Source organism: Dendrobates tinctorius, unplaced genomic scaffold, assembly GCF_039654945.1.
Source record: "Dendrobates tinctorius isolate UK_male_01 unplaced genomic scaffold, ASM3965494v1 ptg000135l, whole genome shotgun sequence".
Classification (NCBI taxonomy): Eukaryota; Metazoa; Chordata; class Amphibia; order Anura; family Dendrobatidae; genus Dendrobates; species Dendrobates tinctorius.
This window is the reverse complement of record NW_027361803.1, coordinates 8626722-8649640: the sequence shown is the minus strand read 5'-3', so window position 1 is coordinate 8649640 and position 22919 is coordinate 8626722. Positions and strand designations below refer to the sequence as shown.

Here is a 22919-nt window from a genome sequence, read left to right as displayed (position 1 = left end):
AAAATAGACAGGGCTAAGGCTTCAAAAAACAAGGAGGGAAGAACACAGCCCAAAAGGCACAGCACAGTAATATAAACCAATATCAGAACTGTACGTGTATATCAACATTAGGACACAAAGGCCGCCACTATGTTATATCCATTAGTGCTGTCAATCAATAATATATATTGGTATAATCCATGCAAAGCTTCATAACGGAGATACAGCAAATCACATAGTGGAAAAACCAATGTGACCAAAGGATGTTGCGAGGTGAGGATTAACCCAGTGCAGAAAATGTGCAAATATATTGTATCCTAAGCAGTGGCTATCCTCTTCTAGTTAGCAGCAGTATCTGATGAATCCAAGGACAGATTTACCATAATATCCCTGTAAATCAGGCTAAAATAATTCCCCCTATAATACATATATTGTGAAGTACAGTATTCAGGTGTACAAGACATCTTGTTCTCCAAGACGCCATCTTGTTGTTTACGAAATAAATTCTGTTAGCTGTTATCAGTTTGTACCAGGATGAAGAAGTTCTGTGAAGGGGGTTATTGTGTAAAGACCTTGACTCATGAAGTTCTGTAATTTTTTTCCATGTCACGTAGCTAGGGACAATATTCCGGTTTTCTTGCAATACTATTGGCTTATAAAGTAAATGTGTCACGACGATGCTATTGGTAGCTGAGTACTTTGCATAATTAAGCAAAATACTATAAAAAAGGTGACATAATAAACGGGGTCAGTGATCTGCCTTGATCCTCCCATACAGAAACACATCTCCGTCTGGTCATTCTCAGTTGCTAGCAACGCCCTGTGGATTAATTTGGAAATCACTTGGTCAACCGTGAAGGGTCACTTGATCCTCCCTCAATAGCTACCTCTACAGCTGGCTGCCCAACGTGGGGTCCCCAAACAGGGACGTCTCTGCCCCCGGAGGACAAGACAAAGGACCCTCGGACCGGACAAAGGAACTGGAAAATTGGGACTGATCATCCCCCACGACAACCACGGTAAGTTGGCAGTTATACTGTACAGACTGACCGTTTGGTGTGGTTTTCCTGTGCTTGTTGCTGCAAAGAGGATCTGAGGTTTGTCCTTGATGGTGGGGTGATTCTTGGGTGGAATCATATAGAGGTGCAGTCCTGTTGGGGGCCCAGTGTTCGAACCGTACCTCATAAGGGACGGACACCCCGGATTGACCAGTGATTGTGACTCTCTTTATAGTCAAAATATCCTGAAATCCTCATCACTGTTAGAATCAGGCGTGGTGATGTGATCGAAGATTGGGTAGGATACGTAACTCAGGTATATATATATAATCAGAGGTGTCCGGAGGGATAGTCTGAGACACCCTCCTCTTTTCAATGAGTACCGCGTTGAATTTTGGGCATCCCAGAGGGGGATAGACCCGGTGGAACAGACTGTACGGCCGCTCCAGTACTGTGCACAACTGAAGTAAGGATATTTTGCTCTAAAGGAGAGAATCCTGTTTCCGTGGAAGAAAAAGAAGAATTTCGTGGCTTGGCACATGAATTGTGTGACGAAGGTGTTAGGAAGAACAAAGGATGTGAATTCTGACAGTTTGTGTTATTGCTATATTGAAGAAGGAATTGAGAAAGTGATTGAGAAGGAACTGAGAGTAATGTGCCAGAAAGACTCCGGACGATGCATTAAAAGTAGAAAAAAAAGTTTTCAGAAGAATTTATCCTGCTCTGTATCAGCAGGAAAAAAAAAAAACAAGCCAGCAGCTGCTCCAGTTCCCACTCCACTCTTAGACCCCACCGCAGCTGTAAACACAGCTCGTTCTTTATCAGTGGCACACATAGCAAACTCCAGCTCCCGCTCTCCAAACATACACAAATTCAGCTCCCTACTCCAATATCTCACCCAATCCTATGACTGGGAACCTTACTCCCCAGTCCCTCCGCACCAATTCTTGTCTGCAGTGCTGGCACTGTGGCCGACTCGGTCACTTTCAGAGAGATGGTCATACCCCCGCTGTTTTAATCGAAGTAGATGGCAGACCCAATAAACATACTCTTACAAAACCAATCCCTGTGGGACCCTTCCCCGAGGTTACTGCTCAGTTCGTAATCTCTCCCACATGTCTAGTAAATTTACTAGGGGCAGATTTATTATCACAGTTCCGCTCCAGAATACAATTCCAAGATGATGGCCAGATGGTTCGTACGTTACATAACCCTTATGCAGATGAAGACAGTGAGGAAATCTGTATTTTGCATGCCCTTCCCACAGGTATGATGGCCCTGATAGGCCTAGATCCACCCCCAATAGTGCCTGAGGATCACTGACTCACCCCATACATCTCAGAGATACCATCTAAAATTTGGTCAAAAGGACCAAATGATATAGGGAAAATGCCTGTAGAACCAATAAAAGTGTTTCTTAAACCTGGCGCCCCTTTTCCCAAAGTCCATCAATATCCTTTGAAACATGATCAGGAGCGGGGCCTCCAGGGACAAATACAAATGTTACTTGATAACGGTGCTCTGGTACCCTGTGTTTCTCCATGTAATACGCCCTGGTTTCCCGTTAAGAAAAAGACCCCACCTGGCCAACCCTCTGTGTACAGGCTGGTACAAGATCTACGGGCAGTTAATGCAGCTACTGTTCTGGAAACTCCAGTGGTGCCTAATCCACATACTCTTTTGTCCCAAATACCCCAGGATACAGCTTGGTTTACAGTCATCGACCTTGCCAATGCCTTCTTTAGCATTCCGTTACACCCAGATTGCCAGTTTGTTTGCATTCACTTATCAGGGACGACAGTTAACATGGACAGTTATGCCACAAGGGGCCCAAAACAGTCCCAACCAGTTTGCATAAAATATTAGCGAGTGTCTCTTGCCCTGGCAGTTAGATCACCCCCACCCAGGTCACGCTGCTTCAGAATGTGGATGATCTTTTCTTGTGTGCACGGACGGAGCCATTGTTGCCACTGTTAGCCTCCTCAAGCATCTGGCAGCACTGAATTGTCAGGGTTCGGCCTTGAAACCTCAGTTCTGCCTTGGTCAAGTGATATTCTTGGGTCACTGTCTCCTTCAGGGTGTCAGACACCTCACAGAAGAAAGAAAAATAGCTGTCAGCTCCCTTCATTTCCCAAAAGATGAAACTGAACTCCAGCGTTTTCTTGGACTATGTACTTATTGTCGTCAGTGGATACCGGATACATCCCGCATAATGCAACCCCTTTACAACGCCTCAAAAGACGGTATAATTAACTATAAGGAAAGATCACCGGTTTGTATGGAAAGCCTTTATTGTGCCTTCTCTGAATTAAAGCGACTTATTGCTTCCGCCCCTGCCTTGGGCATCCCGGGCTATACTCGACCGTTCCATTTGTATGTGTCTGAGAATGAAGGACACGCAGCAGGGGTACTTACACAATCACATGGCAATAGGCAACGACCAATGGGTTAATATTCGGGCCGCCTCGACCCTGTGGCCCGAGCATTACCAAGTTTCATGAGGGCAGTTCACGCCACTCATTCGTTGCTTGACAAGACTGCAGACATAAATCTTGGACATGAAACGCACATTTTTGCCCCGCATGATATTGCAGCAATACTGACACTTCAGCAACCAAGACATTTGACTGTGCAACGACACTTACGGCTGCAGTGTTCACTCCTTTTGCCTGACCATGTCAAGTTGCATCGCTGTACAACAATCAACCCTGCTACTTTACTGCCGGTCCCCAAGAAAGATGGAAGTGATGAGGATTATCTCCATCATGACTGTTCCCAACTTCTGACTGAAGAAACAGCTACTCCACCAAATGTCAGCGAGAATCCACTTCCAAATCCCTATCTGGTGTTATACACGGATGGTTCAAGATATGCTGAGGAGTTTGGTAGATTCCACACGGGATACGCTGTTACCACAGAGGACACTGTAGTGCAAGCAGCTCCACTCCCGCCCTCACAGTCAGCCCAAGAAGCAGAACTCCAGGCTCTGTCTGCTGCATGTATTTTGGCCAAGAACAGGCAGGCTAATATATACACGGACTCACGGTATGCATTTGGTATTTCTCACGATTTTGGGGCTCTATGGGCCAATCGAGGGTTTATTACTACTGCCGAAACCCCATTGAAAAATGCTGAAGCTGTTAAAATCCTCATGGATTCGATGAAATTACCTACTCAGGTGGCCATTATCAAAGTTATGGCGCACGGTCCTAGGAACAGTCCACAGACTGTTGGCAACGCATTTGCGGATATGCAAGCAAAAGCCGCCGCTCTCTTACCCGTTGAACCAACCATACCAACTATGGTGACTACAAGCTCTCAGCGTAAACAGTTGCAAGAGCTGCTGACTCTATAAGAACCTGATGATCTACAACAAACTGAGATTTTCTGTCGGACCCCGCGAGAACGATTAATGACGATGCAGAGAATTGTCTCCAAAGGAAGAGGTGAAGGAATGGAAGACTGATGGAGCACGCATATAATGGTCTCTGGAAAAAGGACCAACTCGTGTGTCTCCCTAAGCGGATGTACCCTGCTACTGCCACATGGGCCTACACATCAAGGAAAGAATCAGGCCCTCGCACTGGTGCAAAAATTCTACTGGGCCCCGGGAATTTCCACAGTTTTGACAGCGCTCAACCGTGCCTGTAATGTGTCACACCTGCAATCCTGGTCAACTTCAACGTGTACCCCCGAAGCATCTTGCTAAGCCCGACTATCCTTTCCAAAGGCTCCAGGTGGACCATATTACGTTACCTAAGTCTGGAAGGTATGAATACTGTTTGGTTGTTGTTGACATGTTCTTCAGTTGGCCGGAAGCATTCCCTGTTGCCAACATGACTGCAAAAACCACAGCGAAGAAACTGGTGATGGAAGTCATATGCAGATATGGGGTTCCAGAAGTTGTTGAAAGTGATCAAGGTCCGGCCTTTTCTTCTCATGTGTACCAAGAAGTTCTGACAATGCTTGGATCCACTGTAGCCCTCCATACTCCGTACCACCCACAATCCAGTGGGAAAGTTGAGAGGCTGAACGGCACACTGAAGGGACAATTGACCAAAATGATGCAGGAGACTACGGCTCCATGGCCAGAGCTCCTACCCATTGTATTATACCATATTCGTACTACCCCTATTGCAAAACATAACCTGTCCCCATATGAGATATTGTTTGGTGCTAGGCCCCCAGGTGCAAATTTCCAGCCTCAGCAGTTATCAGAAGAAACTGGCCGTGCTGTTCAAAATGTTATTCAGCTTAGTAAAAATCTTGCTAACACCCATGCTCTAGTTTCCTCTTCTCTTCCAGATTCAGCAGAAACCGACACCTGTCATAACCTGAAGCCTGGTGATTTTGTAGTCGTGAAAAGGCATGTCAGAAAGCACTGACTGGAACCCTTGTATGACGGTCCCTATCAAGTTCTCCTCATCACTCAACAAGCCAATAGCAAATAAAAGGGGGCATAATGTTTTGGTTTTCCGCATTTTCCATATTATTATTGGTAGACGTTAAAGTTAGAAGACATTCAAAGACTCAGAGATCAATATAATAAAGACAATGATCGTAATAAGGACAGTTGGTGGTCAGAATTGGGGGATGGCTAGCTGGGATCTTACAAAGCTTGTTGCATATTGCTGCCTGTATCCTTGTTGTATATGTGATACTAAAACTTGTTCTTTGGTGTATTTCTGTATGTATTAGGGAATTCTGCACTAGGACAGCTAATGATGATACCAAAGGCGTCGTCACCCCTGCTCTTCTCTACACAGATCTCAAAAGGTTCCTTGATGAAGATGTTGAAGCCAAGAGCATGGCTACCTTCAAAACATCTCCACCACCGTCATCAAAAATTGTTATTCATAAATTGCAGCATACAGGGGGATGGGTGCGCCGCAACAGCCATGACTGATAACATGGCATCAGCCATGTGAAGACAAGTACTCCTCAAGCTGCTAGCTTGGGAGAGTACCTCTGCCCTGTCTGTTATGTGCTAACTAAATTTATCTAGGGGGGATTGTGAAGTACAGGATTCAGATGTACGGGACATCTTGTTTTCCAAGACACCATCTTGTTGTTTACTAAATAAATTCTGTTAGCTGTTATCAGTTTGTACCAGTATAAACAGGATGAAGAAGTTCTGTGAAGGGGGTTATTGTGTAAAGACCTTGACTCATGAAGTTCTGTAACTTTTTTCCATGTCACGTAGCTAGGGACTGTGATATACAATGTCTGTAAAGTATGATGTTTTTTTTTTCTCTGTAAGATATGTGCCTAGAAATCTCTCCCTTCCCTCTGATGAGAAATTCAGCATGTCAGCCCCTACAGCTTTCCCCCTTCCCCCCTCCTTTACAGCCTGTGTCCGCACTGGTAATAGGACACTTCCTGTTACAAACATTTGGCTCCTCTCCACAGCTAGAAATGTTAATTAAGCTGATGAAAAAAAGGGGGAAAAGATCTCTTTGTCTGAAACCACGAGGTTTGAATGCAGCTATGGGTGATATTAAAGAGTCTGTACCGTAAAAACCATACACAGCACGGATACAACAATCATTTTTGTGATCTGAGTGGTCCCAGCTTCGCTACGGTGCCTTTTGCGTAGTCCACGGACGTCCAGAGACTGAGATATGTATTGCACCCAAATAGAATGTCTCAGTTATGGCATGTTTGGTGTTTTCGGATTCTATTCGGTGAATCACAAACAATGAGGCCCCATGTGGGTCGGTACGGGTTTTTACCGTTTAGATATAGTTATTCTAAGCTTTGTAGTTTGATTCTAAATCCAGGAGTACGGGGCAGACCCTCTCCAGACTGCCCCTTCCATGATGTCACACAGACCCTAGTCTATAGCTATCCCCTAGCAAATTCCAGTCAGTTGGAGCAGAGGTTTGATGCTGAACAGACCTACACCAATGTCTTGGGACGTCTGGCCCCTCCCCCTCCAAGCCGCATGGTCTGCCTGATATCCAAGCACATGTGAGTGTTACTTTCTGAATTTTAATCCCCATTATGTTATATTTGTATTGTACATATTTTATGTCTCAATTTTATAGCACCTTTTATCTGTATAACCACTGCCCTACTTTTTCGGGGAATAAATGATTTAATATTTAGTCTGTCTCCATGCTCTAAGAAACGAACTAAGCGCCCCTTTTAGATAACCGCTACTAATTCAATGGGTTTGCCACGGACCCTCTTAATTAACTCTGTGAATTAAGTAAACCGTGACTGGTGGTAGCGCGTTGTGTACGGTTGTTGTGGCTAGTTGGCAGTCCAGAAGGGTCTTATATTGCTGAATGAGGGGCTGCGGCCACAGCATTGATAATTCCCTCACTGCAGTAGCCTAACCGCCGGTCCACAACAAGCAGCCCGTCCGGCGACTAATTATCCTAGGTGCAGTTCCCTGACTGACCTGAGGGTAAGGGGGGCGCCGGAGAGCTGTGAGTTCCAAAGTGGAACTGAGAAAGTGGGATATACATAAATCCCCGCTGTTCGTAGAAGATTGATAGCAGTGGTGGGGCACCCAAAATACCCTCCTACAGCAAATTGTTATAGCGAGATTAGCTTGCTAGATATTTTTGTCACATGGTGTCAATGGTGGGATAACTAAAATAAGCCCCCACTGTGCCTGTGATAGCCGTGTGCCGGCAGTGTGTCGCGTTCCTCCGTCCGCAGATACACCAGTGTCAGTGGTGGGATTGTGACATAGTGGTGACACAGGGTCCGCTGTCCGTCGCATTTTGGTGGCAGCGGGACCCCCGTTCGTCACGGAGTGGTGAACAGCGGCGGGCTGTTCGTCACATATTGGTGGCAGAGCGGTGGGATAATCCTAGAGCATTAGTGATTTGGTTTGAGCAATCATCCCTCTCTCTAAACACCTGCACGGTTCCTGCGAGAATCCTGCATCATAGGTTTTGGAGAACAGACTCAGTGGTTATTAGTCCTGAGACATTTTTGTGTACGTACAAGTATCCCCTCCAGTTTCTTCGTTTTTCTTTCCTATCTTTTATTTGGCAACCATGGCGATGAGAGTGGAGTGGTATAAGCAGCAGAAAAAGGAAACTCTTGCTGGGTTATGCACGTACCGAGGCATTGACGCCACAAGCAAAACCAAAGACCAACTGATCGCGGCTCTGGTGCAGCTGGACAACACCCAGGGTCCAGCGGACGTAGAAGTTGGCCCAAGTGACAATGGGGCTGCAGCAGAGGCTCCACTCCTGAGCGCTGGCCCCACATTCAACCAGAGCACGCTGGATCCCTACCTGCAAGCGGCCTTGGACGCACTCCCTGCTGAAGACCGTGACGGACGTTTGCAGCTGATCCAGCAAGCTCGAGAGAGAGCAGAGCAGCGAGCCGAGCGGGAGAGAGCGGAGCAGCGAGCTGAACGAGAAGCTCAGAGGGCCCACTGGAGATGCTCCAGCGGGGGTGGAATGCCCCCACAGCCCGAAGCAGTGAGCCCAGCAGAGTCCAGGGTCCTAAACCCCGGCCAGAGCATTTTCCCATGATGGAAAAGGACGGGGACTTGGACACGTTTCTGCGAGCCTTTGAGAAAGCCTACAGACAGTACTGTCTACCCCCTGACCAATGGGCCAGGTACTTGACCCCAGGGCTAAAAGGCAAAGCTCTGGAGGCGTTTGCTTCTCTTCCGCCAGAAGTCGATGAGGACTATGAGGCCATAAAGCAGGCTCTGATTGCCAAATACCGGCTGACACCTGAGGTATACCGAAAGAAGTTCCGGCACCTCCAAAGTGGCCCACATGATAGCTACAGTGATGTGCAAGGACTTAGGACCCACTTTGACTAGTGGATCCATGGACTGTCCATTGAATCCTTTGAGCAGCTACGGGACCTGATGATCAAAGACCAGTTCCTGCATCTCTGCCCAGCTGAGGTCCGACAGTTCATCCTGGACCGCGAACCAACGAACGGGGACAAAGCGGCGCAGATCGCCGACAACTACGAGACCAACAGGAAGCCAGACACGGAGGCCAGTCACCACCAGCTGGAGAGGGGGTAAGCCTGCAACCAACCCCAATGCCCCAGCTAGCCGTCCCTCCGGAGGCCCTGTCCCTGTTGCCGACACCAGGCCTACTACTGACAGTCGCCTGTGTTTCACCTGCAATCGGACTGGTCACTTCCGTTCCTCCTGTCCGGAAAAGCCGAAGAGTCCCCCAGCCAAGGCCTCTGGGCCCAACGCCTCTGTTCTTTTGGTGGGAGGTGTGGTTGGGAGGATTGACGACAACGTTCAACCTGTCCAGGTGGGGGCCCGTCTTGCTACAGGCCTCAAGGACACCGAGGCTGAACGAACCCTCATCCGTCCTGGACTGGCGGCCCCTGAAGAGTTTGTTGAGGGGAAAACCCTGACTGTCACCGGGATTGGAGGCACCCGTTGTCCCTTGCCAGTGGCCCGGGTTTTTCTTGATTGGGGTGCTGGGAGCGGGTTGAGGGAGGTGGGAGTGTCTGAAAACCTGCCCACTGATGTTTTATTGGGGACTGACTTGGGGTGGATGGTTGCATTCTATGTCCCTGACACCCTTCCCCAATCTGATAATAAGGGTAACGTTAACCCTGATGTTGATGATGGGAAACTGAATGTGTTACCTGCTAATGCCTTGATGAGTAATGATGCAATTAACAACCATTCTTTCCCCAGGTATGATGGTGATGTGAATGTACCAAAGCAATCTGACAACCATTCTTGTCCTAGGAATGGTGATAATGATGATGATGATATATCTGTGCCGACTGAACCTGTTAACCATTTCTTTGAAACGGTAGATGTGTCCACAGGTACCGAAGTGCTCAGCCGCGTCACTCTGCGGAGTGAGACGGCTGAGGAACCCCTGGCAGGAGCAAGCAACGATGCTCAAGGAAATGGGGAGGTGCATGGGGACCATGAGGAAGGTAATGCCATGCAGCTGACCAGTGCCACCGAGGAAGGTAACTGGCCCATAAGTAGCACTGCTCCTGAAGTGTTGGGGGTGGATGGGGAGTTAGATCCCAGGGCAGCACCGGGACAGATGTGACACAATACTGCCGCTCCTGTAACACCTGTCAAAAAGTGGGTACGGCGGGGCCTGCTCTTAAGGCTCCCCTTATTCCTTTGCCGGTGATAGAGGAGCCTTTTCAGAGGATCGCAGTGGACATTGTAGGCCCGCTGGCCGTCCCCAGCAGCTCTGGAAAGCAATACATTCTCACCGTGGTAGACTACGCTACCCGGTACCCAGAGGCAGTGGCTCTGTCTTCAACCAGGGCAGATAAGGTGGCTGACGCACTGGTGACCATCTTTTCAAGGGTAGGATTTCCCAGGGAGATGCTTACCGATCAAGGGACCCAATTCATGTCTCGCCTAATGGAGGCTCTCTGTGAGAAAATGCAGGTGAAGCACCTGGTATCGAGTGCGTATCACCCACAGACTAATGGTTTGTGTGAACGCTTCAATGGTACCCTCAAACAGATGCTCAGCATGCTGGTTGAGACCCAAGGGCACGACTGGGAGCGGTACCTCCCACACTGCTGTTCGCTTACAGAGAAGTTCCGCAGGCCTCGACCGGGTTCTCCCTCTTCGAGCTCCTGTGCGGCAGGCGAGTCCGGGGACCCCTTGGGTTGATAAGAGAATCCTGGGAAGATGAGCCAAACCCCACAGAAGTGTCCATCGTGGATTATGTCATGCGCTTCCGTGACAAAATGCAGACCTTGTCGCAGTTGGTGCATGACAACATGACGCAGGCTCAGGCTGACCAGAAGCACTGGTATTACCAGAACGCCCGGGAGCGGACCTACCAGGTGGGTCAAAAGGTGTGGGTGCTGGTCCCCGTACCAACGGATAAGCTTCAGGCAGCCTGGGAAGGCCCATACGTCATCCACCAACAGCTCAACCCAGTCACCTACGTGGTCACGCTTGACCATGCTCGGGATAGGCGCAAGGCCTTTCACGTCAACATGCTGAAGGCGCACCACGAACGTGAAGCTTGCGTCCTACCGGTCTCCAACCTGCCCGAGGATGGGGAGGAAGATCCCCTCCTGGACATGCTGGCCCAAGCCAAGGCCAATGGGTCCCTTGAGGACATGGAGATAAGTGGTTTGCTAACCGTATCCCAGCGGTCGCAGTTGGTGGAAACCCTGGAACCCTTCTGGGCCGTGTTCACCAACCGACCTGGGAGGACGGAGTTAGCGGTTCATGAGGTGGACACCGGGAATCATGCCACATTACGGCGAACACCTTATCGGATCTCTGAGGCGGTGCAACAGGTCATGCGCCAAGAGATCGGTGAGATGTTAAGGCTGGGGGTGATTCGACCGTCAAAAAGCACGTGAGCTTCACCTGTAGTCCTCGTGCCTAAAAAGGATCGAACCACCCGGTTCTGCGTGGACTACAGGGGGCTCAACGCCATCACAACCTCTGATGCCCACCCGATGCCGCGCATCGAGGATCTGCTTGAGCGGCTGGCAAAAGCAAGGTACATATCCATCATGGATTTGAGTCGAGGATACTGGCAGATTCCCCTGAGGCGCAGGAGAAATCCGCCTTTATCACCCCCTTTGGACTGTACGAGTCCACTGTCATGCCCTTCGGCATGAAGAATGCCCCTGCCACTTTCCAGCGGATGGTCAACCACCTGCTTCGGTGACTGGAGGAGTATGCGGTGGCGTACTTAGACGATATTGCCATCTTCAGTTCCACCTGGGAGGAACATCTTCAGCACCTCCAGGAGGTGCTCAAGCGTCTTCACAAGGCAGGCCTGACTATCAAGCCGGGAAAGTGCCAGATGGGCATGCGCGAGGTCCACTACCTGGGGCACCGAGTAGGCGGGGGTTTCATGAGTCCGGGGCCAGGAAAAGTGGACGCAATCGTGTCCTGGCCCACCCCCAGGACTAAGAAACAGGTGAAGTCCTTCTTGGGCACTGCAGGGTACTATAGGCGGTTCGTGCAGGACTATAGCGCCCTTGCAAAACCCTTGACTGACCTCACCAAGCAGAGGCTACCCCAAACAGTCAACTGGACAGATGACTGTGAGACGGCTTTCCAAGCTTTGAAAGCAGCCCTGTGCAGCTCTCCAGTGTTGAGAGCAGTCGACAGCAGTCGCCCGTTTCTGGTACAGACCGACGCCAGCGAGTTTGGCCTCGGTGCTGTGCTCAGCCAGGTCGACTCGGGGAACCAGGAACACCCTGTGTTGTACCTGAGCCGGAAACTTTTGCCGAGGGAAGTGGCATAATCCACCATCGAGAAGGAGTGTCTGGCCATGGGGTGGGCACTGCAACGTTTGCAGCCCTACCTGTACGGACGCACCTTCACGGTGGTATCCGACCACAACCCTCTGAGCTGGTTGCACACAGTGTCCGGAACCAATGGAAGGTTGCTCCGCTGGAGCCTTGCCCTTCAACAGTACAACTTTACTGTAAAACACAGGAAGGTGTTATGAATGGGTCACCGAGAAAAAAAAGCAACACACGCTAAGTCTCAGAAAAACAGAGAGGTTGGCAACTATGCAGATTGCAGATCCCTAATCTTAACACACAAATAGCAGCAGTCGTGGAGCGTACCTACGATGAATCTAGACGCCTCGTCACAACCGGAGAACTACATAAGCCTAAAGCAGGAAGAGAGGAAAACTAACTGCCCCAGAGCAGACCCCAAAGGAAAGACAGCCCCCCACATGTATTGACGGTGAAGCAAGATGAAAACACAAACAAAGGCAGAAAAATAGGCTGAGCAAATGATGGGGCCAAACTAACTTGAAAGAACAGGAAAGGAAAGATACTGTCTGCAATCTGCCGAAAAACCCTACCCAAAATAATGTCCAACACTTCTGATAACAAAATTAACCCTGAAGTCACTAGACTTCTCCCACTATATCAGCACTCTGAAATATTCTGAGACAGAGCAAAAAAGAGGCCAATCTAATAAAGGACAAAAAGGCAAATACAGATAAATAAGAGTGGAAATTCAGCATAGCCCAGCCGGGCAGGCTGACCACACAAAAACTGAGCAGACCAACAAGAGCAAGTGTGAACATTAGCAAAAACAAACTTAACTTGAGAAGACTGGAGCAGAGCTGAAGTCCAAGACCTGAGAAGCAGACTGAATCACCAGCAACAGGATAGGGCGTCGGCTGTCTTATATCCAGTCTGACACTCCAGAGATCCAATCATTATCTTCCTCGTCAGGTGGCAGACCACTACCAATTAAATCAACCTCACTACCTCCTGTCACCACCAGAGGGAGAACGGAAAGAGAACTCCCAGCTGGTGGAGCAGAAAATGAGCTCGTAACAGTACCCCCCCTTGAGGAGGGGTCACCGAACCCTCATTCACGCCACCAGGCCAATCAGGATGGGCCCAGTGAAAAGCACGAACCAATTGGCATGAATATCCGAGGCAGAGACCCAAGAATTATCCTCCTGGCCATAACCCTTCCATTTGACCAAATACTGGAGTCTCTGTCTGACCAAACGAGAATCCAATATTTTCTCTACCTCATATTCCACATTGCCTTTAACCAAAACAGGGTCAGGAGTTGCCGCCACAGGAACTACTGGCTCAACAAACCTCTTCAACGGTGATTTGTGAAATACGTTATGGATTTTGAACGTAACTGGAAGAGCCAATCGAAAAGAAACAGGATTAAGAATCTCCAAAATCTTATAAGGTCCAATAAATCTTGGCTTAAACTTTGGAGATGCAACCTTCATAGGAATATTCTTAGACGACAACCAAACCATATCACCCACTTTAAACCGGGGACCAATGGTCCTATGCCGGTTGGAAAAACGCTGGGCCTTTTCCTGAGAGAGTGACAACTTATCCACCACTTGGTCCCATATCTGCTGCATTCTCACAACCACAGTGTCCACACCTGGGCAGGACGAAGATTCCACTTGTCCTGAAGAGAATCGAGGATGAAACCCAAAATTGCAGAAAAAGGGTGATATCAAAGTGGCAGAACTAGCTCTATTGTTCAGCGCAAATTCGGCCAAGGGCAAAAATTGACCCAATCATCTTGATCAGCAGATATAAAACATCTTAAATAAGACTCCAGGGTCTGGTTTGTTCTCTCAGTCTGCCCATTGGTCTGGGGATGAAACGCTGAGGAGAAGGATAACTGAATTCCCAGATTGGAACAAAAGGCTTTCCAAAATCTGGAAACAAACTGGACCCCTCTATCGGACACAATGTTCTCAGGAATCCCGTGTAACCGAACCACCTGTTGTAAAAACAAGGGTACCAACTCAGCGGAAGATGGCAACTTTGGGAGTGGTACAAGATGGACCATCTTCGAAAATCTATCACAAATCACCCAGATAACAGTCATTTTCTGAGAGACAGGAAGATCAGAAATAAAATCCATTGAGATATGGGTCCATGGCCTCTTGGGCACCGGCAGGGGCATCAGCAACCCACTAGAACGACAACAGGGTTTAGACCGAGAACAAGTCCCACAGGACTGTACAAAATTCCTGACATCACGAGACAAGGCAGGCCACCAAAATGACTGACTCACCAAATCTCTGGTGCCAAAAAATACCTGGATGACCAGCCAATGCGGAGCAATGGACTTCAGACATCACTCTCTTTCTCCACTGGTCAGGAACATACAATCTTCCCATAGGGCAACGCTCCGGTTTATCCTCCTGAAATTCCTCCAGGGCGCGTCTCAAATCGGGTGAAATGGCAGAAAGAACTACCCCCTCACCTAGGATAGTAGTAGGCTCAGTCACATTAAGAGAATCAGCAAAGAAACTCCTAGAAAGGGCGTCTGCCTTAACATTCTTAGTGCCCGGAAGAAAAGAGACCACAAAATTAAAACGCGTGAAAAACAAGGCCCATCTAGCCTGTCTAGGATTCAAGTGTTTAGCCGACTCCAGATAAATCAGATTCTTGTGATCGGTGAGGACCACAAATTGATGTCTAGCTCCCTCCAACCAATGTCTCCACTCCTCAAATTCCCATTTCATGGCCAACAATTCCCGATTCCCCACGTCATAGTTGCGTTCAGATGGGGAGAACTTTCGAGAAAAGAAGGCACAGGGATTCATCTTAGAAGTCACAGGGTCTTTTTGGGACAAAACAGCTCCTGCACCAATCTCAGAAGCGTCTGCCTCCACTTGAAATGGAAGTGAGACATCAGGTTGCCGTAGAACTGGAGCTGAAGTAAATCTCCGCTTAAGCTCCTGAAATGCTGAGACAGCCTCAGGAGACCAATTCAGCACATCAGCTCCCTTCTTGGTCAGATCAGTCAGTGGCTTGACAATACTAGAAAAATTACCTATAAATTTACGATAGAAATTAGCAAAACCCAAAAACTTCTGGAGAGCCTTCAAAGAAGTAAGCTGAACCCAATCATAAAATGGCCTGTACCTTGGCCAGGTCCATTTCAATAGTCGATGGAGACAAGATAAATCCCAAAAATGAAATCCTCTGTACACCAAAGAGGCATTTCGATCCCTTAACAAACAGGGAATTCTCCCTTAAAATCTGGAACACAGTCCGGACATGTTCCACATGGGAATCCCAATCACTAGAAAAGATCAAAATATCATCCAGATAGATAATCAAAAACTTATCAACAAAGTCTCGAAAAATATCATTCATAAAGGCCTGGAAGACAGAAGGGGCATTAGAGAGCCCAAAAGGCATCACCAGGTACTCAAAATGTCCCTCCGGAGAATTAAACGCCGTCTTCCATTCATCCCCGTGCTTGATGCGAATAAGATTATACGCCCCCCTGAGGTCAAGCTTAGTAAACCAGCAGGCACTCTTAACTCTGAAGAATAAATCAGACATCAGAGGTAACGGGTACTGATATTTAACCGTCATCTTGTTAAGGGAACGATAATTAATACACGGTCTTAATGAACCATCTTTCTTGGCCACAAAAAAAAAAAACCAGCGCCTAAAGGTGACGAGGATGGTCTAATATGACCCTTCCCCAATGACTCCTTAATATAGGATCGCATAGCATCATGTTCGGGTACAGATAAGTTGAAAAGCCGACCCTTGGGAAACTTACACCCAGGCATCAACTCAATTGCACAGTCATAACTCCTATGAGGAGGCAAAGACGCAGACTTACTCTCACTAAATACATCAGAGAAATCAGCCAGATAATCAGGAATATCATGAGACTGAGGAGAGGTGGAGAAAACAGGAGCGTCCTTAAGAACACACTGACAACCCCAACTCACCACAGACACAGATTTCCAATCCAAAACTGGATTATGAATTTGCAACCAGGGGAAACCCAGAACAATAGTATCATGCAAATTATGCAGCACCAAAAATTTACAATTTTCTTGGTGGTCTGGGGCAACTCGCATTATCACCTGGGTCCAAAACTGAGGTTTATTCTCTGCCAAAGGAGTGGCATCAATACCCCTCAAAGGAATAGGCGTCTGCAGAGGCGTCATGGACAAACCACAACATTTAGCAAAGTCCAAATCCATCAGATTCAGAGCTGCTCCTGAATCCACAAAAGCCTTAGTGGAAAACGTGGACAAGGAGCAGATCAAAGTAATTGCCAAAAGGAACTTAGGTTGTACACTGCCCACAGCAAATGTGTGTGCAAAACGTTTCTCTCGTTTAGGGCAGACAGAAATGGTATGAGAGGCGTCTCCACAGAAAAAACACAGTTATTACGCCTTCTAAACTCCTGATGTTGCGCCCTAGACAACACCCCATCACATTGCATAGGTTCAGACATTTGTTCAGAAGGTGGCAGCGCCTCCCGTGTAGTTTTACGTTCACGTAAACGCCGATCAACTTGAATGGCTAATGACAGAGCCATCCAGACCAGAGGGAACAGGAAATCCCACCATAACATCCTTTACGGTCTCTGATAAACCTTTCCGAAAGAGAGATGCCAGTGCACTATCATTCCATGTAGTAAGGACCGCCCACTTTCGGAATTTTTGACAGTATAACTCTGCAGGATCCTGACCCTGGTTTAATGCCAACAGGGTTCTCTCAGCTTGATCAACGGCATTAGGTTCATCATACAATAACCCCAAGGCTTGAAAGAATGCATCCACATTAGTGAGAATAGGATTTTCAGGTGTCAGAGAAAAAGCCCAATCCTGGGGATCGCGGCGCAGTAAGGAGATGACAATTTTAACCTGCTGCACAGAACTCCCCGATGAGTTAGGTTTCAAGGCAAGAAATAATTTACAATTATTCTTAAAATTCAGAAATTTAGACCGATCCCCAGAAAACACATCAGGAGTAGGAATCTTGGGTTCAGCAACATGTGACTGAATGAGGTAGGTAGAAATTCCCTGCACCTCAGCAGCAAGTTGCTCCACACGATCAGACAGTTGCTTAATCTCCATTAGGAGAGAGAAAAAAAAAATCCTCCTACGGCCCCAGAGAAAAAAGAGGAAAAAATATATAAAAAAAAAATTCTGACACTTTTTTTTTTCCTTTCTTCTTTTCTTTTATTCTTTTTTTAAACAATTCTTTCCTGCTTTTGAGTACCCTAGAATCTGCGGTATGGCTGGTGATTCTGTTATGAATGGGTCACCGAGGAGAAAAAAAAGCAACACGCTATGTCTCAGAAAAACAGAGGTTGGCAACTATGCAGATTGCAGACCCCTGATCTTAACACACAACTAGCAGCAGTCGTGGAGCGTACCTACGATGAATCTAGACGCCTCGTCACAACCGGAGAACTACATAAGCCTAAAGCAGGAAGAGAGGAAAACTGACTGCCCCAGAGCAGACCCCAAAGGAAAGACAGCCCCCCACATGTATTGACGGTGAAGCAAGATGAAAACACAAACAAAGGCAGAAAAATAGGCTGAGCAAACGATGGGGCCAAACTAACTTGAAAGGACAGGAAAGGAAAGATACTGTCTGCAATCTGCCGAAAAACCCTACCCAAAATAATGTCCAACACTTCTGATAACAAAATTAACCCTGAAGTCACTAGACTTCTCCCACTATATCAGCACTCTGAAATATTCTGAGACAGAGCAAAAAAGAGGCCAATCTAATAAAGGACAAAAAGGCAAATACAGATAAATAAGAGTGGAAATTCAGCATAGCCCAGCTGGGCTGGCTGACCACACAAAAACTGAGCAGACCAACAAGAGCAAGTGTGAACATTAGCAAAAACAAACTTAACTTGAGAAGACTGGAGCAGAGCTGAAGTCCAAGACCTGAGAAGCAGACTGAATCACCAGCAACAGGATAGGGCGTCGGCTGTCTTATATCCAGTCTGACACTCCAGAGATCCAATCATTATCTTCCTCGTCAGGTGGCAGACCACTACCAATTAAATCAACCTCACTACATCCTGTCACCACCAGAGGGAGAACGGAAGGAGAACTCCCAGCTGGTGGAGCAGAATATGAGCTCATAACAGGAAGGGCAGTGAAAACGGCAATGCCGATGGGTTGTCCCGCCGGGGCGAACCCGCTGAGGTGCGCATGGCCGATTACCGACAGGTAGTTCCTCCGTAGCGCCCTCTTAAGGGGGGAGGTGTGATATACAATGTCTGTAAAGTATGATGTTGTTTTTTCTCTGTAAAATATGTGCCTAGAAATCTCTCCCTTCCCTCTGATGAGAAATTCAGCATGTCAGCCCCTACAGCTTTTCCCCTTCCCCCCACCTTTACAGCCTGTGTCCGCACTGGTAATAGGACACTTCCTGTTACAAACATTTGGCTCCTCTCCACAGCTAGAAATGTTAATTAAGCTGAAGAAAAAAAGGGGGAAAAGATCTCTTTGTCTGAAACCACGAGGTTTGAATGCAGCTATGGGTGATATTAAAGAGTCTGTACCGTAAAAACCATACACAGCACGGACACAGCAATCATATTTTTGTGATCTGAGCGGTCCCAGCTTCGCTACGGTGCCTTTTGCGTAGTCCTCGGACGTACAGAGACTGAGATATGGATTGCACCCAAATAGAATGTCTCAGTTATGGCATGTTTGGTGTTTTCGGATTCTATTCGGTGAATCACAAACAATGAGGCCCCATGTGGGTCGGTACGGGTTTTTACCATTTAGATATAGTTATTCTAAGTTTTGTAGTTTGATTCTAAATCAAGGAGTAGGGGGCAGACCCACTCCAGACTGCCCCTTCCGTGATGTCACACAGACCCTAGTCTATAGCTATCCCCTAGCAAATTCCAGTCAGTTGGAGCAGAGTTTTGATGCTGAACAGACCTACCCCAATGTCTTGAGACGTCTGGCCCCTCCCCCTCCAAGCCGCATGGTCTGCCTGATATCCAAGCACATGTGAGTGTTACTTTCTGTATTTTAATCCCCATTATGTTATATTTGTATTGTACATATTTTATGTCTCAATTTTATAGCACCTTTTATCTGTATAACCACTGCCCTACTTTTTCGGGGAATAAATGATTTAATATTTAGTCTGTCTCCATGCTCTAAGAAACGAACTAAGCGCCCCTTTTCGATAACCGCTACTAATTCAAGGGGTTTGCCACGGACCCTCTTACTTAACTCTGTGAATTAAGTAAACCGTGACTGGTGGTAGCGCGTTGTGTACGGTTGTTGTGGCTAGTTGGCAGTCCAGAAGGGTCTCATATTGCTGAATGAGGGGCTGCGGCCACAGCATTGATAATTCCCTCACTGCAGTAGCCTAACCGCCGGTCCACAACAAGCAGCCCATCCGGCGACTAATTATCCTAGGTGCAGTTCCCTGACTGACCTGAGGGTAAGGGGGGCGCCGGAGAGCTGCGAGTTCCAAAGTGGAACTGAGAAAGTGGGATATACATAAATCCCTGCAGTTCGTAGAAGATTGATAGCAGTGGTGGGGCACCCAAAATACCCCCCTGCGGCAAATTGTTAGAGCGAGATTAGCTTGCTGGATATTTTTGTCACATGGTGGGATAACTAAGATAAGCCCCCACTGTGCCTGTGATAGCCGTGTGCCAGCAGTGTGTCGCGTCCATCCGTCCGCTGATACACCCATGTCAGTGGTGGGATTGTGACATAGTGGTGACACAGGGTCCGCTGTCCGTCGCATTTTGGTGGTAGCGGGACCCCCGTTCGTCACGTATTGGCGAACAGCGGCGGGCTGTTCGTCACAGGGACATATTCCGGTTTTCCTGCAATACTATTGGCTTATAAAGTAAATGTGTCACGACGATGTAATTGGTAGCTGAGTACTTTGCATAATTAAGCAAAATACTATAAAAAAAAGGTGACATAATAAACGGGGTTAGTGATCTGCCTTGATCCTCCCATACAGAGACACATCTCCGTCTGGTCATTCTCAGTTGCTAGCAACGCCCTGTAGATTAATTTGGAAATCACTTGGTCAACCGTGAAGGGTCACTTGATCCTCCCTCAATAGCTACCTCAACAATATTACCTGGGTAAAGCCAATGGATGAACGTATAGCTAGTGGTGCTGAACAGGAGTGATGTAGCAGAGCTGTGTTACCCTCCCGCCCTTGGGTGCTGGTGGCAGTATAACGTTCTGGTGTATATATTCCCAGCCTAGGACAGGTGATAAATATACCGCCCTCACTGCAGAGTGCCCCGATGACCAGTACATGACAGGGCGGCCTCTCCAGCGACTACTTATCCTAGGTGCAGTTCCCTGACTGACCAGAGAGCTGCGGCTGTGTAAGCTCCATCACAGATTGGTGACGGTGGGGGAATATCCGTATCGCCTGGTTCCCTTTCGCGGTTGGTTTCCTTACAACACATATTGTTTTATTCCTCAGATACAAGAGATATAATGGCCAGATATCGTGTTATTCTTCACATACAAGTGATATAATGGCCAGATATCGTGTTATTCCTCAGATACAAGTGATATAATGGCCAGATATCGTGTTATTCCTCAGGTACAAGTGATATAATGGCCAGATATCGTGTTATTCCTCATATACAAGTGATATAATGGCCAGATATCGTGTTATTCCTCAGGTACAAGTGATATAATGGCCAGATATCGTGTTATTCTTCACATACAAGTGATATAATGGCCAGATATCGTGTTATTCCTCAGATACATGTGATATAATGGCCAGATATCGTGTTATTCCTCATATACAAGTGATATAATGTCCAGATATCGTGTTATTGCTCAGATACAAGTGATATAATGGCCAGATATCGTGTTATTCCTCAGATACAAGTGATATAATGACCAGATATCGTGTTATTGCTCAGATACAAGTGATATAATGACCAGATATCGTGTTATTCCTCAGATACAAGTGATATAATGGCCAGATATCGTGTTATTCCTCCTGTACACACAGCACAGATTATTCTGCAGTTACTATTAGTCACGCACAGAACAGTTCAGTCGTTTTATATTAATTAAATAGTGAACACCAATCATGACATATTCCAGTGTTACCCCCATCATCTGCCCAGTATGGACACTGCAGTATGGACAGGCAACTATAGGCCGGTGAGTCTGACTTCTATACCAGGAAAGATCTTTGAACAAATTATTAAACAACATGTATGTCAGTACCTGGATAAGAATGAAGTGATTAAACAGAGTCAGCATGGGTTTGTAACTAATAAGTCATGTCAGACTAAATTAATTAACTTCTATGATGGAATCACTGATTGGGTGGATCAAGGAAATGCTGTAGATATAGTATATATTGACTTCAGCAAAGCATTTGACAAAGTATCTCATACAATCCTTATTGAAAAAATGACTAAGTATGGAATGGACAAGGCAACTGTTAGGTGGATTCATAACTGGCTTAGTGATCGGACCCAAAGAGTGGTCGTAAATGGCTGCACATCCAGTTGGAAGAATGTCTCAAGTGGGGTACCACAGGGCTCTGTCCTGGGCCCTGTATTGTTCAACATCTTTATCAATGATTTAGATGAAGGAATTGAGGGTAAACTGATTAAATTTGCTGATGACACAAAGCTAGGAGGGATAGCTAATACTAGAGAAGAGAGAGAGAGGATTCAAAAAGATATAAATAAACTGGAGAAGTGGGCAGCAACTAACAGAATGGTTTTTAACAGGGAAAAATGCAAAGTACTACATCTGGGCAATAAAAATGGAAAAAGCATATACAGAATGGGAGGAATAGGGCTAAGCAACAGCACATGTGAAAAAGACTTGGGTATACTAATAGATCACAGACTGAATATGAGTCAACAGTGTGATGCAGCAGCAAAAAAGGCAAATGCAATTCTAGGATGTATTAACAGAAGCATACAGTCTAGATCACGTGAAGTCATTATTTCCCTCTACTCCTCTTTGGTCAGACCTCATCTGGAATATTGTGTCCAGTTTTGGGCACCACATTTTAAAAAAGACATCAACAAACTGGAGCAAGTTCAGAAAAGAGCGACCAGAATGGTGACCGGTCTGCAAACCCTGTCTTATGAGTAGAGTTGAGCGATACCGTCCGATACTTCAAAGTATCGTATCGGATGGTATCGGCCGATCTTTAAAAAAAGTATCGGTATCGCCGATTCCGATACCGGAAGTCCTATTCAAGTCTATGGGACTTCCGGTATCGGAATAAGAAAAACCCTTTCCTGCCCTTGTACAGCCTCTCTGGGGTCTGTACGGGCCTTTCGGGGGGCTGTGCCGGCCTGCCAGGGGGTCTGTGCAGGCTCCGGTGGTCTGTGCCGGCCTGCCGGTGGTCTGTGCAGGCTCCGGGGGGCTGTGCCGGCCTGCCGGGGGGCTGTGCCGGCCTGCAGGGGGGCTGTGCCGGCCTGCCGGTGGTCTGTGCAGGCTCCGGGGGTCTGTGCAGGCATCGTCCGATGGGACTACAAGTCCCATCGGGAGATGCCTGCTACCATGACAGTGATTGACACATTAGCCAATGATGGGACAGTAGTAGTCCCATCATCCGGCTAATGTGTTAAATGTAAAAAAAAAAAAAAAAAAAAAAAAAAAATTACATGCTACATACATACAACATGCATACTACATACATGCTACATTCATACTACATACTACATACATGCTACATTCATACTACATA

The 22919-nt window shown here is 47.1% G+C and overlaps 1 protein-coding gene across 2 annotated transcripts in view; it reads right to left on the bottom strand.

Moving 5' to 3' along the window:
• The window catches only part of LOC141048427 (class I histocompatibility antigen, F10 alpha chain-like), a 117800-nt gene that overhangs the window by 20744 nt on the left and 74137 nt on the right, over positions 1–22919 (bottom strand). The window lies entirely within an intron of this gene.